Below are 16,895 nucleotides of genomic sequence, written 5' to 3'. Positions count from 1 at the left end.
TTCACCTCCGCTATCCAACACTTTCCCTACTGCTGCCCTCTCTGGAGTGGGAATAGTAATTTTTACCCCTATGCTAGCCAACACTTTCACTACTGTTGTTCTCTCTGAGGTGAGAATAGTCATTTTTACCCCTACGCTATCCAGCACTTTCCTTTCTGTTGCACTCCCCGGAGTGGGAATATTGAATTATTCCTGTCCGCTATCCAACACTTTCCCTACTGTTGTACTTGCTGGAGTGGGAATAGTAAATTATTCCCCTCTGCTATCCAACACTTTCTCTACTGTTGCACTCTCTGGAGTGGGAATAGTAAATTTTACCCCTAGGCTATCCAACACTTTCCCTACTGTTGCACTTGATGGAGTGGGAATAGTAAATTATTCCCCTCCGCTATCCAACACTTTCCCTACTGTTGCACTCCCTGGAGTTGAAATAGTAACTGATTCCCCTCCGCTATCTAACACTTTCCCTAGTGTTGCACTCCCTGGAGTGGGAACAGTAAATATTTCCCCTCTGCTATCCAACACTCTCCCTACTGTTGCCCCCTCTGGAGTGGGAATAGTAATTGTTACCCCTATGCTGTCCAACACTTTCCCTACTTTGTTATTTCTGGAGTGAGAATAGTCATTTTTTAACCCTACTCTATCCAACACTTTCCCTACTGTTGTTTTTTCTGGAGTGGGAATACTAAATTATTCCCCTCCACTATCCATCACTTTCTCTACTGTTGCACCCCCTAGAGTGGGAATAGTAAATTATTCCCCTGTGCTAGCCAACATTTTCCCTACTATTGCACTCCTTGGAGTGAGAATAGTAGTTTCATCCCCTCTGCTATCCAACATTTTCCCTACTGTTGCAGTTAATGTAGTGTCAAATATAAATGCAAAAATATATTTTAATATTTTAATGTAATATCTATATATATATATTCACTGAAAAAACCATAGGTTTCACACACGTTATAGTTAGCTGGACCTTTTACTCGTAAAAAACCAATGAAATTCCCCCGTTATAGTTAGTTCAGCTAACTATAACTTGCGCGCCCGCAATCCACTGCTGATGACGTCACATATTACATCACTCATGACATGGTCAGTGACATCACTGATGACATCACTGATGACATCTCAAATGACATCACTGATGACCTCACTGATGACATCATCCAGTGAGTATGTGTTTTTGAAAAATTTCAATATGTTTAATATATATAGGGAAAGGCCTGTTTAAGAATGAGTGGGTGTACAAGTGTGTAAATGGATGATTTTCTGTGGTGCAAACCATGATTCTTCAAGTTAGTCATTAAATGTATCTTACTGCAGACTAGTGACTAAACTGTGTAAATGTATGTATGTGTCTGTATGTTGGTGTATAAGTGGCTGCATGGTTTTGAGAACAGCTATATGAGTCTCTACATGGGTAATTGGTTTGTTGTCTAAGTATCTGTATGGGTTCATGAATGTTTGTGTGGGTAGGGTGTGTGTCACTCTATGCATAGATGTGTGAGTGGGTGATTCTATGGGTGCATGGTTTTAAGACTGCATCTGTGATGGACTGTATGGTTGGGTGAGTGTATGTATAGGTGTGTTAGGGATTGAATGTATATCTCAGTGGTACATGTGTGACTAACTACATATGTGAAAGGCAGTATATATGCGTGTAAGAGTATATAAGTGGGTAGATGTGATAGTGTGATTGTGAGAGTGACGGTATGGATGAGTGTGTGCTTGTATCAATGATTCTCTAAGAGCGTAAGAATGTGATACTATTTTTATGAGTAAGTGAACTTGAGTGTGTTTCACTGCCTAGGTGAGTAAATGGGAGTGTGATTATTTGCATGATTGAGTAAGTGTGAGTACCTCTATGGATGATTGGTAGTGTGTGAGTGTCTATATAGGTGTGTGTATAAATTCATATGATACTTTTGTATGGAGTGACTGTAAGTATGAGTGACTGTACAGGTGAGTGTGTGGAGGTGTGTGTAGACCTAAGAGTTAATAATTGGGTATGTAGTTATTGGTATTGCAGTATGTATGGTTTTGAGAATGAAACTCTTAAATTTTTAGTCGGTGTATCAAAGGTTATATTAGAGTGTGAGAAGATGTGCTACTCTATCACAAGGATGATGTCATCAGTGATGTCACTGACCATGTCATGAGTGATGTAATATGTGACATCATCAGCAGTGGATTGCGGGCGCGCGAGTTATAGTTAGCTGAACTAACTATAACGGGGGAATTTCATTGGTTTTTTACGAGTAAAATGTCCACCTAACTATAACGTGTGTGAAACCTATGGTTTTTTCAGTGAATTTGCAAGGTTTTTTAAATGCTAATTCCTAACTATAACGTGTGTGAAACCTATGGTTTTTTCAGTGAATTTGCACGGTTTTTTAAATGCTAATTCCTAACTATAACGTGTGTGAAACCTATGTTTTTTTCAGTGAATTTCAAAGGTTTTTTAAATGCTCATTTTTGTATTTTTTAATTATATTTTTTAAATATTTATTTTTCAAAAACTTCCCTATGTATACATTTATATTTTATCTTTAATTTGGTGTGGCTCATTTTTTTTAAAAGTTTTAATTAAGATAAAGTTGAACAGCATAGTTAATATCTTCTATTAAGTTATGTCCACTTTTTTTTTTAATATAAATTCTTGGGGTGCGCGCTCAGAGCGCGCACCTAGTACGTTTGCGTACATTTTTCATGAATTCCGGCGTACGTTATTTATGTACGCATACATACGTTTTACTGTGCGCTCGGAGCGCGCACCTAGTACGTTTGCGTACATTTTTCATGAATTCCGGCGTACGTTATTTATGTACGCATACATACGTTTTACTGCGCGCTCGGAGCGCGCACCTAGTACGCATGCGTACGTACGCATGCTTACGTGCGTCGTACGTACTCCACGCGGTACACTTCCGTATACGCGTAGAGTACGCGCGCTGACGTTTACGCATACGGGCGTGCTGCGTATGCGCGTTACGTACGCGCATAGTACGTAAGCGCATGCGCGCATACGTATACGCGCATGCGTAATTTTACCGTGCGCGCAGGGAGCTTGCTCGGTGCGCGCACCTCGGTGTATGTGATGAATAAAACAACACTTCTAATTGGTTTTCATTACTTTCAGTTTCATATTGTTTCAATACCACACCCAATCCCCTCATGGCAAGTCATGTGATGAAGAAACATCACTTTTCATTGGTTCAAAGTACTTTTAGTTCCAGATTCTTCCAAAATCACACCCACCCCCCTCATTGTTAGTTCTGATTCCCTAGGAGAAGGAGCTAATCTGTGTGTTGAGATACAATGGCAGAGCAGCAGCCATCTTCTGAGAGTGAACAGGACACTCTTGAGAGACAGAGGCAGAGGAAGCAGAAAGACTCCTTTATATGGCAGTTTTTCACTTTTCCAGAGGGACAAAAGAAGGTGAATGCACCAAAGGTCACCTGCAAACTGTGTCAGCGCGTCTTGTCACGTGGGAATCCTAACAAGAAGTATTCTTTTAGTATTCATACTATGACGAGGCACGTTGAGGCAATGCATCCAGTGACTTTTCGTAAAGCTTCTGGAGCAAACCCTCCATCTGCTCAGCCGACGACATCTGCAGCAGCTCAGCCGAGCACATCTTCGGCAGCTCAGGCAAGCACTTCTTCTGCAGTGGTGCCTACACCTTCTTCCACACCTCTGGATATTCGTCCTTGTTTTGGGAGGATGAGTACACAATGCATGGATTGTGGTCTTCTTATTTCTTTGGGTGAGAGCAGTATTGATCTCATTCAAAGAAAATTTGAGGAGCATCCTTGCGAGAGGCCATAATTTTCTTATTTTTTTTTTTCGTTTTTCTCTTCCACTGTCCCTACATTAACTCAAGGGCTCTTTTTAGAGCCACCTAAAATCAAAACACCACAACTTGTTTTTTAGAATCTATTTCTTATTTTTTTTTTAGTGTGCACGCACCCAGCGCGCACCCAATGGGTTTTTTTTTTTAAAAAACACATTTTTTTCACCTTTAGTAAACCTTCAGGGACTCTCTGAGAAAGAGAGGGGAATGGCAAAGTAATTAAAAAAGAGATGGTGTACATTCCACAGATGAAGGGAAGAGAGTCTTCCTATTAAACTTTAAACTCTGCATCAGTATTTATGTATAGGTACCCAAAAAAGATAATAGCTCATTTTAGTGCTGCATTAGAATTGCCTGTATTTACAAAGAGAGGAAAAGACACACAAAGAGGCTTATCCTCTCCTTGTAAATATGGAAAAGCACCCTGCGCAACTAGTTCGTCAAGAAAATTGACGTAGTGGTGGCACAGGTGGCTTGTAAATGTGCCCCAGAGATGTTAAGGAAATTAAGGGTAAAACAGACAAACTAAGAGTGACAGATACAGACACAGAGAGTAAACAACTGAGAGGGAGTAAGGCAGTTAAAAAGACTAAGACATATGGATACAGAAAAAGAAACATGGATGAAAAATTAGTGATGGAGGTAGTAAAGGTAGGGGAGTAGTATAGAAGGAGTGAGGAAGTTACAAAAGAGTAGTAAAGCAGGAAGAGAGAGTGAGAAGAGAAATGAGAAAAGTAGAGTAAGGAGAGGTGAAGAAAAGAAAGCATGAAACAAAACCAGTGACACATACAGATATGTTAAACTTACCTGACCATCAAAATAAATAATTTAGAATTAAATGTTTTTATTTAATTGCAAAGATAACTGAACAACATCTTCTAAATTTTCTTTCTAGTTCTGAAAAAAAGAAAAAAAGTATTAATATTCAACAATACACTTTATTAAACAGTACATGTTTTTTCATATTTAGCAAAGCGATTTTTTGCCCTTTTTTTGCTGTTTTCAGAATGTTTTGATTTTCACTGAAAATAGTGAAATCAATTGTATTCATCATTTAACAGCGGGCAAAAAAAACCCCAATCTGATAGATTGTTTAAAAAAGCCCCAAATGTATCCTCACTAAAACATACTTTAATAGAAATGTTAAAAATACCTTTTAAGAAGAATAACAATTTCCAAAAAATAACGTCTGTAAACCTTGTTTCAAAAGAACATTTTCCAAAATAATATCTGTCAAAGAAGTCCACAATTGTTTGTTTTACCTTTCCTTACGGCCAAATGGTAAGTTTAAAATCTCTTTTGAGCGAGATATCCAATTTAAATCCTTTTAAATTTTAATAATGCTTTCTTCCAATGATGATGTTAGTATTTAAAATTTGGGTTTCAGAAAAATTAGGTAACAATTGGGTAAATCATAAAGCAAACGTTGCTTGAAAATCAATTGAGAATCATTACACAGTGTCCATCCTTTTTCACATTTAAGATAAACTGTGTAATGACCAGAAGTTATAGAAGGTCCATCATGAAAAATTATTGCAACTGCAACAAAAGTTTTTCCAGATATTGATAATTGTTGTCCTGTAAACTTCTTTATTAAAGTGTCCAATTTTGAACCATCAGCTCTACAACGTTGCATCATTAAAATTACATACTGTCCATATTTCTTTAAAAATAACGTTGACAACATGTCTGATTTACATTGAGAACATTCCATGTTGTGATTAGCATATTTAACTAATTTACTAAAAGTCACTGTTTTACTCTCTGGTAATGGTAAATATATGAACCTTTCAGAATCAACATTACTACTGCTTGTGTTCATACAGTTATCACAACAATGTTCCCATTTATAAGAGACACCAAATACATTTTCTACTTCTACCCCTTCATCTTCCAGTACCATCAGGATATACATCAAGAATTCCTGTGCATCTTGCTGGACATTTTGTGTAAACTGTGTACGTCCAGAACATACATCTAAAAGATTTCTAACATCAGAAGCACTTTCTATTTTAGTTTTATCATTACTCAGCTTCTCATAGAGGAGACTCAGCAAAGAACAGAATCTTTTTTCATGATTTAGTGTTATCTGCTCTTGCAAAAATTCAAGATAAAATACAACATTCAGCACTACATTTGCGTAGCAATTGACACCAGAGCTATTTTCAAAATGACAACCAACAACCTCTTCCACACTGTCCTTTTTCTTTTTGCTTGCAGTCACATCACTATCTTTTTGTTTTCTCTTCTGTACATCCTCAGTACAGATATCCTCAAATCTCCTTTTCCGACAAACAACACGTTTTTCAAACACTGGATACTGACCTAAATGAGGAGCATAGCTTCTTCTTAATCTATTATACTCCTTTACACAGTTTGCATCAGCACTTACTTTTGAGTCATCAAAGTCTATCATGAATAAACCAGATAATTTTTTCACGCGTGACAAAGCAACATATGCCATACCTTCTTTCAACACACTAGATCCAATGTTTACAAAAGCACTATCTACAGTTAATCCTTGAGACTTGTGAATAGTTACAGCATATGCTAGAGAAAATGGAAACTGCTTCCTACGCACATATAAGTCTTTCACAAGCAAGAAACGAACTGAACAACGACAAATGTCTTTAACCTCTTGTATCTGATAAAATTTTATTTTTAAACATTCAATTCCAACTTTTTTCTGGTAATTAATAAAACCCACAACTCTTCCCATAGCTCCATTCACTAAACCTTTCTCTACATCCAAATTCCGTCTTAAAATTACTCTACATTTCATACACACATAAAGATTCTTTTCCAAACCTGCTGTTTTTGAAATGTTTTTCTCCAGAGAATCCAATTTAGTACACAATTTGCCTGTCAATATAACAGTTATTCGTTCATGTTCTATTTTATCCACAGCTTCCAGTTTTATAATCTCTTCATTTTCCAATTTCAAAAGTTCTTGATTGAATACAGAACATTCATGTAGTGTTGGCATTAAGCAGATTACAGTATTTTTTTCTGCAATTTCCTTGTATATTTTCTCTGGAACTATTTGTTCTGTTGGAAACAAATTACTCAGCAATCGACTCTGTAATGCTTTTCTGCCATGTTCTGTGAGTAGTCCAATTCTTATATCTTTCAGAATACTTGCATAGTCCTCATCATTGGCTTGCCTCATATTGGTAATGAGTTCCTTATACTCAAAATATGTCCAAATATTTACATTGCCTATACTTCCTAATGACTTTTTTGTGTCTTCATGTGTAAGTGTATGGAATACCGGTTGTCCTTTAACTGGAGTAAGGTGCAAAAGATCTCCAAAAACTATGACGTGTTTTCCTCCAAATAGGACGTCAAAGTCTGTCTTCAGAATTTGCTGCATTCTTAAATGCACAAAGGCAAGCATTAAGTTTGATACCATGCTTACCTCATCAATAATCAGTACTTTCATTTTCTTCAATACTCTTGAAACTTCCAAGCATGCTTCTCCTGCTAGTTTGTGGTACTGTATTTTGTTCTCATGCTCTACTGGTAACATTAGCAAACGATGTAAGGTAACTCCTTTGATGTTATACGCTGCTAACCCAGTTGGAGCAGTAACAACACAAGACAAAATGGAATCCATTTTCTTCTGTAGGTAGCTTCTAATTACATTAATTAAGAAACTTTTTCCAGTTCCTGCTTGTCCACTTACATACATTCTCATTGGTTCAAAAGATGTGCATGAGCACTCTTTATTTTCATGTAGTAATCCGTGATCAATTTTTTGTCTGACTTCTTAATAAATTTGTTTTTGTTCTTCATTCAGTTGCTCCTCCAAATATGTTAAGTCTACTAAATCTTCCTGAGCTTGATTCATAGCTGTTTCCACTTCGTTCATAGCTATTGCTGCTTCATTTTCGATGATCGGTTGTCCTAGAGGATCTTGACTGAATGTCCCAGAACTTTGACTGTCTTGAGAACTGTCTCTAGCTACTTCAGCTGCAATTGTTGCTTCTTGTTCAATTTCTTCATTTAACATTTGAACATAAGTTGTGAAAGTACTGCATTCGACGTTGTCTTTGCTAGCATTGAAGGAATCTTCATAGCTCTGAAATTCTCCAAGTAGTTCGTCCTCTGAACGCCATGGTTTAAACAGCTGCAAAAGTGCCAAGTAGTAAAATTCCTTTTTATCAGGAGTGTCGCAACTCAGCTTCCGGTGATTTATCAAACTTCCTTTTGTTTGCTTCACCAAACATCCTTCCTCACCAATGACTTTATATTTTCCATTGTTGATATCTTCTGTGACATTCCGTTTAAAAATAAAGTTCTGCAGCACTTCATAGAGACACATGTTCTCAAGGTGATGACTTCTTTGTGGATAATATATGTCCAACATGTTTGTTCTTAAAATGTCTGTAATTTCTGGTTCGAACTCTGCTAAATGTTCAATTTCTCGAATAGATTTCAGTACCCGATTTCGCATTCCTGCAAGGCCTAAACTTGCCCAAATTATTCTTCTGGATTTTGAGTACAGACTTGCAGATGATAACCTATCTGAGCATTCGTAGGATCCAATTTCTGAATGCGATAACATCTTTAAACTGAAACTGTATAGCTTCTTACTGACAGTCTTCTCGTGAGAAATCTCTTCCCACATTTCCTTCAATTCCGTTTTCTCAGATTTAGTGATGTAAGATGTGACATAGCGAGCAACAGCAATAGAATTGTCAGCCACATACTGTATATCCATGTTAGCATTCCACATGGATAAAATGACTGGGTTGTAGTCATTTATATCTTTTGACTCTTCTTTTCTTCTTAGGTTGTAGGTATTCTTAGGCGATTTTCTTGTAATAGTATGTCGCACAGCTGACATAAAACTGTTTACTCTTCCTTTTGAAAGAACAGGTCGTGGAAATCCAAATCGACATTTTGTGTAGAATTTATCTTTACTCTTGTACTTTCGTCGACAGTATTTTCCACACCGATGACTTTGGAAATGTAAAACTTGCTCTTTTAAATTTTTCTCTTCTGTGCTTTTAGGTATAGCACATGTTGCATATCCTTCGATGAAACTTAAAACTGCATCATTAGAATCTGTTCCAAATTTTGGAGCATCCTTGATCCACAACAGCATACGAATATGAGGAGCACCTCTGGCTTGGTACTCTTTTCTCCAAAAGAAATCCACAACTTCTCCAAGAGGTGGATTTTTTTTTTTATTGCAGATGAAGGACATCATAGCCTCAAATCTATGATTGAAATATCTACAAACATTAACCGGATCCAATGAGCACAATTCTCCTGCTGTCTTGTATTGGATGTTTTCAATATTTGAATTTGCCTCTCGAAGAAAATCCAGAAGATCATCCCAAGCGTACTCAGCACAGCTTAGGGTAAGGAACCATGTACAAGTTCCTAAATTCCGTAACATACATTTCAATTCTCCATGGCATCGGTACCAATATTCATTCGTCCCACGCTGACAAGCCATCAAATTGATCAATTGAGATTCCAAATGATCATCTCGCTGTTGCACTCTGTTCATAAAATCCTTTGCAGTCACATTATGTAGATGTACTCCAGTTTTCAAAATGTGATTTACTGCATAAGATAGTGCTGACAAGTCACTTTCAAATAAAAGATGGAACAAATAAGGAATACTTTGACGAAATCTCGGATCTTCTGCATATAGTCTTGTAGTCCGATACTCAGAAGCAGGAATCTGTACTGGACGTTCATCATATCGTCCTCCTTCTCCTGTAGGAAACAGCTGGGGAAAACAACGAGCTTCCAAGCTCTCCTCCCATACACTCACGGGAGTTCCTTGTGCTTTCTTCATCTGAAACAGATCAATAGCGTTTCCCATAACTTCTTTAGAATGTAGAGGATGTATGCTGAAATGTTCATAAATTTCTTCTTCTTTTGACTTATCCACTTTTTCAAGTTGCCCAGTTGGTATTCCTGTGTCTTCTAGTATTTCTTCTTCATCTTCATCCATATAAAGGGCTTCATACCATTTATTATTTTTTTTCAAATACAAATTTGCTCTTTGTACTTTTCGTACATCCACCAGCTCCTGCCAAATTTTCTTATTCTTTGTAGGTACACCATTAACCAGAATAACTAATGGTTCAGTTTCCAAAGTATCTGCATCAATTGTTTCCATTTTTTTTTCAAATCCAATGGCAAATAGACAACTCTTCCTTTTAAACCTCTTTGTAAATCCGAAGGAGGTAATTTACCATTTTTTGGCTCCATACGCACTATGGTCTGAAACGGATGGACACATTGAATGAGTATAGACTCATACGTATTTAATTCAGAAAGTTCTGGAGGAATATCAACCAATTCTAAATTATTATGTACAGCTCTAGCTGGCATTCTATTTTCTTCTAACTTGTTATAACAGTATTTACAAATACGCTGATCTTCACCCAAATCAAAACAATTTTCCAGAAATATATATGTTGCAAAATCTTTCCACTTATAATTATCTTCATTTTCACTTTTTTTATACAGATCAACATTCCTTGTTTGATTTTTGTAATGGCTTCTCCGGCAACATATACAAGTAATATTTGGTCTTTCATTAGAGATGAGAGCAAATGTTGTCATTTCATCATCAAAATTTTTACTAACAGTGAGTTCTACATTCTCTTCCACATTTTCATCAATAACTGTGTCATTTTCTGCACTTTCTTGTTCTGGACCAAAGTAACAAAACTGAATTTCATCAGTAACCTTCACTACATCTGATACAGATCCACGGAACAGAGCATTATTCAACTCATTTAACTTTAGTGCTGGACTTTTAGCAAAATACAATGTTCTCACAAACTTTCTCATTTCAGTATGATGAACAGCCAGCATCCTAAAATGGTGAAAAACACTTTGACACACTTTCCTAGATAGACAAGCCAGAGAATGTCCTTGCAAACCAGTATTCTCTCTCACTCTGCATGGATCTAGTCTTTGAAGCACCTTAATTTTCTGTTTAACACTATTTTTACTATATTCTCTTAGAAAATCACGTAATTTATCAATAGATTCCTGACGCACAGTACAAATACTACTACAATTCCAAGTGTACACTGGGGCTTTAGGTCGTCTTCCCATAACCTCATCAGCCATCACTTGTTCCTCATTTTTTGGAACTATTTTCTCCTTTTCCATTACACAACCATCCTTAACTTCATAAGCTCTACCATTGGTGTCAACTGCATGCAACAAACTATTACTTTGAAGATAACTCTCTTCATTAAAAAATGGTTCAGTACTTGAACTATGTTTCCATTCTCCTAAGAACACTTTACAAAAGTTTTTTTGACTTCTCTTTTCCTTTTGCTTTGTGACTTCATTGCATTCACTAATTTATCTAATCTACGCATCCTGTTCAAAATTAAAATGAATAGTTTTTTTTATTTCTAATGCCTGGATAGCAATACTTTCAATAAATTTCTTTTTGTTATAAAATTTTGTTTTTTTCTTATATTTTTTCACATCCTTCAGCAAATTTAACATCACTCTTCTCTGAAACATTTTTCGACTAATGTTTTTAAAATCTATTTTCCGTGTTAAGTCACTCTTCCTAACTTCTGAGTCTATATTAGCCTTTTCTTTTTGCTGTCGACTCTGTTGTTGTTTTGTACTTGAAACACTGTTTGAATGTATCTTTCAATCATTTTTTTTTTTAAGACATTTTTTAAAAATTCTTTAGTTTGCTTACCAGAAGACTTTTTCTGTTTTCCAACACGTGCTTCGCCTCCTATTTTTTTTTATCAGTCGTCTTCAAATATAGTTGTTGTTTCTTTTCTTTTCTTTTTCTTGACTTTATAGGCATCTTTATATTTTTTAACTGTTGCTCACCAATACCTGCAAAATACTAAAAAAAAATACCTTTATGTAATTTAAATTCATTACATTTTTAAAAAAAAAACTTTTCAAATCCTATCACATGAGCTGATCCTTTCCTACGAGTCAAACTCTTACAAAATAGAAGAAACATGAATTAAATCTCTGACAACAATTCCTGTGTGCACACAGACTCATGGTCTCATTCTAGGCAGAAAGCGATATTTCCTTTGGCAATTTGAAAGCACATTTACTACTGGGGTAGAGCAAGTGATAATTACTGTAACAGCCTGACACATGTTCCTTCTAGTTTAGACAGGCAGAAAGGAGCACATGTCCTAACAGCTCCTTGAGACCATGACCATGTGTTAGAGGGTGACTGATAAGACTAGAGCAAAAGAAATCAGCCTTGGTGACGTTGAATCTGTTTGCGTTACACACTGCTATCTGAAACAGCACACAGAGCTGACTATTACGCATGGGAGTGTAGCAGAAGCTGCTGCGTGTGTGCAAAGAGTGTGTTTCTGGAGACTGTGTATTGTCAGCTGCAAGAGAGATCTGCATGGAGACTCCCACAACTGCATGAAGAGTACAGACATGTGTGTAAGAGTACATGTGTGGTAAGGGTTAATTGGAGTTTTCAACATGTAGGAACCACCTCAGCCATTGCAAGAATTGATGAAAAATCTACCATGCTATTTTCAAATGTGTTTGCATTTGCCTCACATTTTTGAGATACTGATTTCTGCTGAGTGCTAACCAACACATTGGAAGAAAACAAGCTGGGCCTTTCCTGAATGTGCAAGTTTTACAGAACAACAGCAACACAAATTAAAACGCTGACAACAATTCCTGTATGCACACAGACTCATGGTCTCATTCTAGGCAGAAAGCGATATTTCCTTTGGCAATTTGAAAGCACATTTACTACTGGGGTAGAGCAAGTGATAATTACTGTAACAGCCTGACACATGTTCCTTCTAGTTTAGACAGGCAGAAAGGAGCACATGTCCTAACAGCTCCTTGAGACCATGACCATATGTTAGAGGGTGAGTGATTAGACTAGAGCAAAGGAAATGAGCCTTGGTGACGTTGAATCTGTTTGCGTTACACACTGCTATCTGAAACACCACATAGAGCTGACTATTACGCATGGGAGTGTAGCAGAAGCTGCTGCGTGTGTGCAAAGAGTGTGTTTCTGGAGACTGTGTATTGTCAGCTGCAAGAGAGATCTGCATGGAGACTCCCACAACTGCATGAAGAGTACAGACATGTGTGTAAGAGTACATGTGTGGTAAGGGTTAATTGGAGTTTTCAACATGTAGGAACCACCTCAGTCATTGCAAGAATTGATGAAAAATCTACCATGCTATTTTCAAATGTGTTTGCATTTGCCTCACATTTTTGAGATACTGATTTCTTTTGAGTGCTAACAAACACATTGGAAGAAAACAAGCTGGGCCTTTCCTGAATGTGCAAGTTTTACAGAACAACAGCAACACAAATTAAAACACTGACAACAATTCCTGTGTGCACACAGACTCATGGTATGATTCTAGGCAGAAAGCGATATTTCCTTTGGCAATTTGAAAGCACATTTACTACTGGGGTAGAGCAAGTGATAATTACTGTAACAGCCTGACACATGTTCCTTCTAGTTTAGACAGGCAGAAAGGAGCACATGTCCTAACAGCTCCTTGAGACCATGACCATGTGTTAGAGGGTGACTGATTAGACTAGAGCAAAGGAAATGAGCCTTGGTGACGTTGAATCTGTTTGCGTTACATACTGCTATCTGAAACAGCACACAGAGCTGACTATTACGCATGGGAGTGTAGCAGAAGCTGCTGCGTGTGTGCAAAGAGTGTGTTTCTGGAGACTGTGTATTGTCAGCTGCAAGAGAGATCTGCATGGAGACTCCCACAACTGCATGAAGAGTACAGACATGTGTGTAAGAGTACATGTGTGGTAAGGGTTAATTGGAGTTTTCAACATGTAGGAACCACCTCAGCCATTGCAAGAATTGATGAAAAATCTACCATGCTATTTTCAAATGTGTTTGCATTTGCCTCACATTTTTGAGATACTGATTTCTGCTGAGTGCTAACCAACACATTGGAAGAAAACAAGCTGGGCCTTTCCTGAATGTGCAAGTTTTACAGAACAACAGCAACACAAATTAAAACGCTGACATCAATTCCTGTATGCACACAGAATCATGGTCTCATTCTAGGCAGAAAGCGATATTTCCTTTGGCAATTTGAAAGCACATTTACTACTGGGGTAGAGCAAGTGATAATTACTGTAACAGCCTGACTCATGTTCCTTCTAGTTTAGACAAGCAGAAAGGAGCACATGTCCTAACAGCTCCTTGAGTCCATGACCATGTGTTAGAGGGTGACTGATTAGACTAGAGTGTTACAAAAAACAAGCTGCCCCTTTCCTGCGAGAGCAAGGGTAATAGAGCAAGACCAACCGGAATGAAATCTCTGTTTACATTTCCTGTGTGCTCACTGTCTCATGGTATGATTCTAGGTAGAAAACAGTATTCCTGGGTGATACCAGTACACATTAACTTATAATGAAGACCTACTCCATAATATATAACATGTTCAAGCCACTTAAATATCTTCCTTAACATAAAATGTAAAACACAACTTTTAAAGTGGTAGGAAAATGTACCATACTATTTTCAAATGTGTTTGCATTTGCCTCTCATTGGTCAGTAAATGATTTCTGCTGAATGCTAACCATCACACTTTAAGATAACAAACTACCCCTTTTCTGCGAGTGCAAGGCTAACAGAACAAAAGCAACACAAATTAAATCTCTGTCAACAAATCCTGTGTGCAGACAGACTCATGATGTAATTCTAGTCACAAAACAATATTCCTCACTAATACCACTACACCTTAACTTACAGTGAAGACATACTCCATAATATCTTACAAGTTCAAGATAGTTAAATATCTTCTAAACCACAAAATGTAAAACACAACTTTAAAACAAGAATGACAATTCTATTATTTATATCAAAATACACCACATACTTCCCCTCTCAAACTCATAACTCACCTTTAAAATTAATTAGTTGAGAAAGAAATGTGGCACTCAAACAGCAGATTATCAGATCCAGAATCTCAGAGCTGTACACCTCTCTCCTCTCTCCACAACCAGTAAATGGCAATTTTTCCCTCTCTTTTTTCCCACATATACATGTTAATGTAAAATCACAGTCCTTCCCACATTTTTTCAAATGGAATCACACATTTCTATTGGTTGCAACTTTCAACCCCTTTGCAAATCATCCCTTCCCCCAACATGACTTCTGCCTGCTACCATAGCAACAGCTCATGGAACACAGGTGTGAGCAGAGAGGTCAGAAGTTCAGCAGACAATGTTTCAAATCCAAAGAGCAAGACTGCTTGACTTTTCAAACCTAACAGCAAATCCAAAGTAATGTTCAGTGGGAACACATTTTTCTGAACCAATCCAAAAGATGCTTTTAAAAATGTAAACATACAGCCTAGTTTTTAGTGTAGAATGGTTTGAAACAGCCAATTAGTTCTTTTTATTAAAAAAAAGTATGTATGCCTCCATTTTTCAATTGTCTTTCTTTTCATATTGCCATTCTACTGAAAGACACCTCCTGAGTGCATCCTGTTCTCCTTGAAAGATGTTCACAGTGTGGATTGTAGGTCACAGCTCTGTCTTCTGGAGTGAAAAATTTGCTTTGCCAAATGTAGACATTAAATGGATTGGTCAGAGAGGGTTAAAGTGGCACCAATTAATGCCTTTGGTGAAAACCTTTATACATCTCCCACAGCCTAACCTTATTATTGTGCACTGTGGTGGAAATGACCTAGGCACTTTAACTGGGGTAGGTCTGGAAATGCTTATTAAGGACACCTTTGTGCAATTGATGTCACTTTTTCCACAAACTGCCTTTGTATATTCTAATATATGCCAAAGGCAAAAGTGGAACTGGTCCAACCAATTTTGTCCGCAGATTGACAAAGCAAGAAAGCACGTCAATAAGTCTGTTTCTGCTTTCCTCAGAGACTATGGTATGGGTTCTATATACCACAACAACTTGCGTTACAACATGCAAGACATTTATAGAGGAGACGGTGTACATTTCAATGATGAAGGGAACAGAGTCTTCCTCTTGAACTTTATACTCTGCATCGGTACTTACTTGTAGGTACCAAAAAACACTCAATGAACACAAGGGCTCTTTTTAGAGCCACCTAATATCTAAACACTTAAAAGTGATTTTTTTTTTTTTTTTTTTAAATTCCGGGTGCGTGCTGGGTGCGCGCACCTTGTGATGTTTTTAAGGTTTTTTCGGGTACGCGTAGAGTGCGCGCACCTTGTGATGTTTTTAAGGTTTTTTTGGGTACGCGTAGAGTGCGCGCACCTCGCGATGTTTTTTAAAAAATTAAAATCTTTTTTTTTGCCCTTCGTGGTCCTACTGTGCCCCCCTGCCAATGACTAGGGGGTCTAGAACTCCCTACCCTGCCCCCTGTTCACGGTCTCCACCTTTCCTTTTTAGTGCGACAGACAAAATGGCGGCCGACACTTCCTGATTTCGACCGATTCGAATGTTTACTGACATCTAACAACCAATCAGAATTACGCTCGCGCACGGCAAGGTGCACGCACAGGGCTTGCTCAGTGCGCGCACGGTACGCGCGTATAGATATTGATATGCTTTTAAATGCTATTTTCTCAGGACATACTGAACAGATTTACACCAGACCTGCAAAAGGCACTTCCTTGACCTTATGGCTACCTCTCTGCCAAATTTCAAGTAATTCTGTTCAGCCGTTCGGGCTGTAGCTGTGTCTAAAGGTCCAATGGAAAAATGCATGGGGAAAACGCATTTTGGGACCCCCCTTTTTTCTCAGCTCCTGCTTGATGAATCACCCCGAGACTTTCAGGGTAGGAGCTGAACGGAGCGCCCCATTAGTTTTGAAAATTTCACGCGGATTCGTCAACCGGCGTCAAAGTTATTCAAAATAGAATTTTGAGATTTCCTATGGAAACACGGTCCTAACTATAACTATCTACTGGCGACCGCCAGTAGATTATATATATATATATATATATGTTTTATTTGTATTTTTATTATACCGGTGTTTGTATATATATATATATTTTCTTTTTTTACACCAATTTCCCTCGAGAAGGAAGCACTGCACACCAAGGAGGTTGT

Source organism: Triturus cristatus, chromosome 5_1, assembly GCF_964204655.1.
Source record: "Triturus cristatus chromosome 5_1, aTriCri1.1, whole genome shotgun sequence".
Lineage (NCBI taxonomy): Eukaryota > Metazoa > Chordata > Amphibia > Caudata > Salamandridae > Triturus > Triturus cristatus.
Note: the sequence above shows the minus strand (reverse complement) of the source record.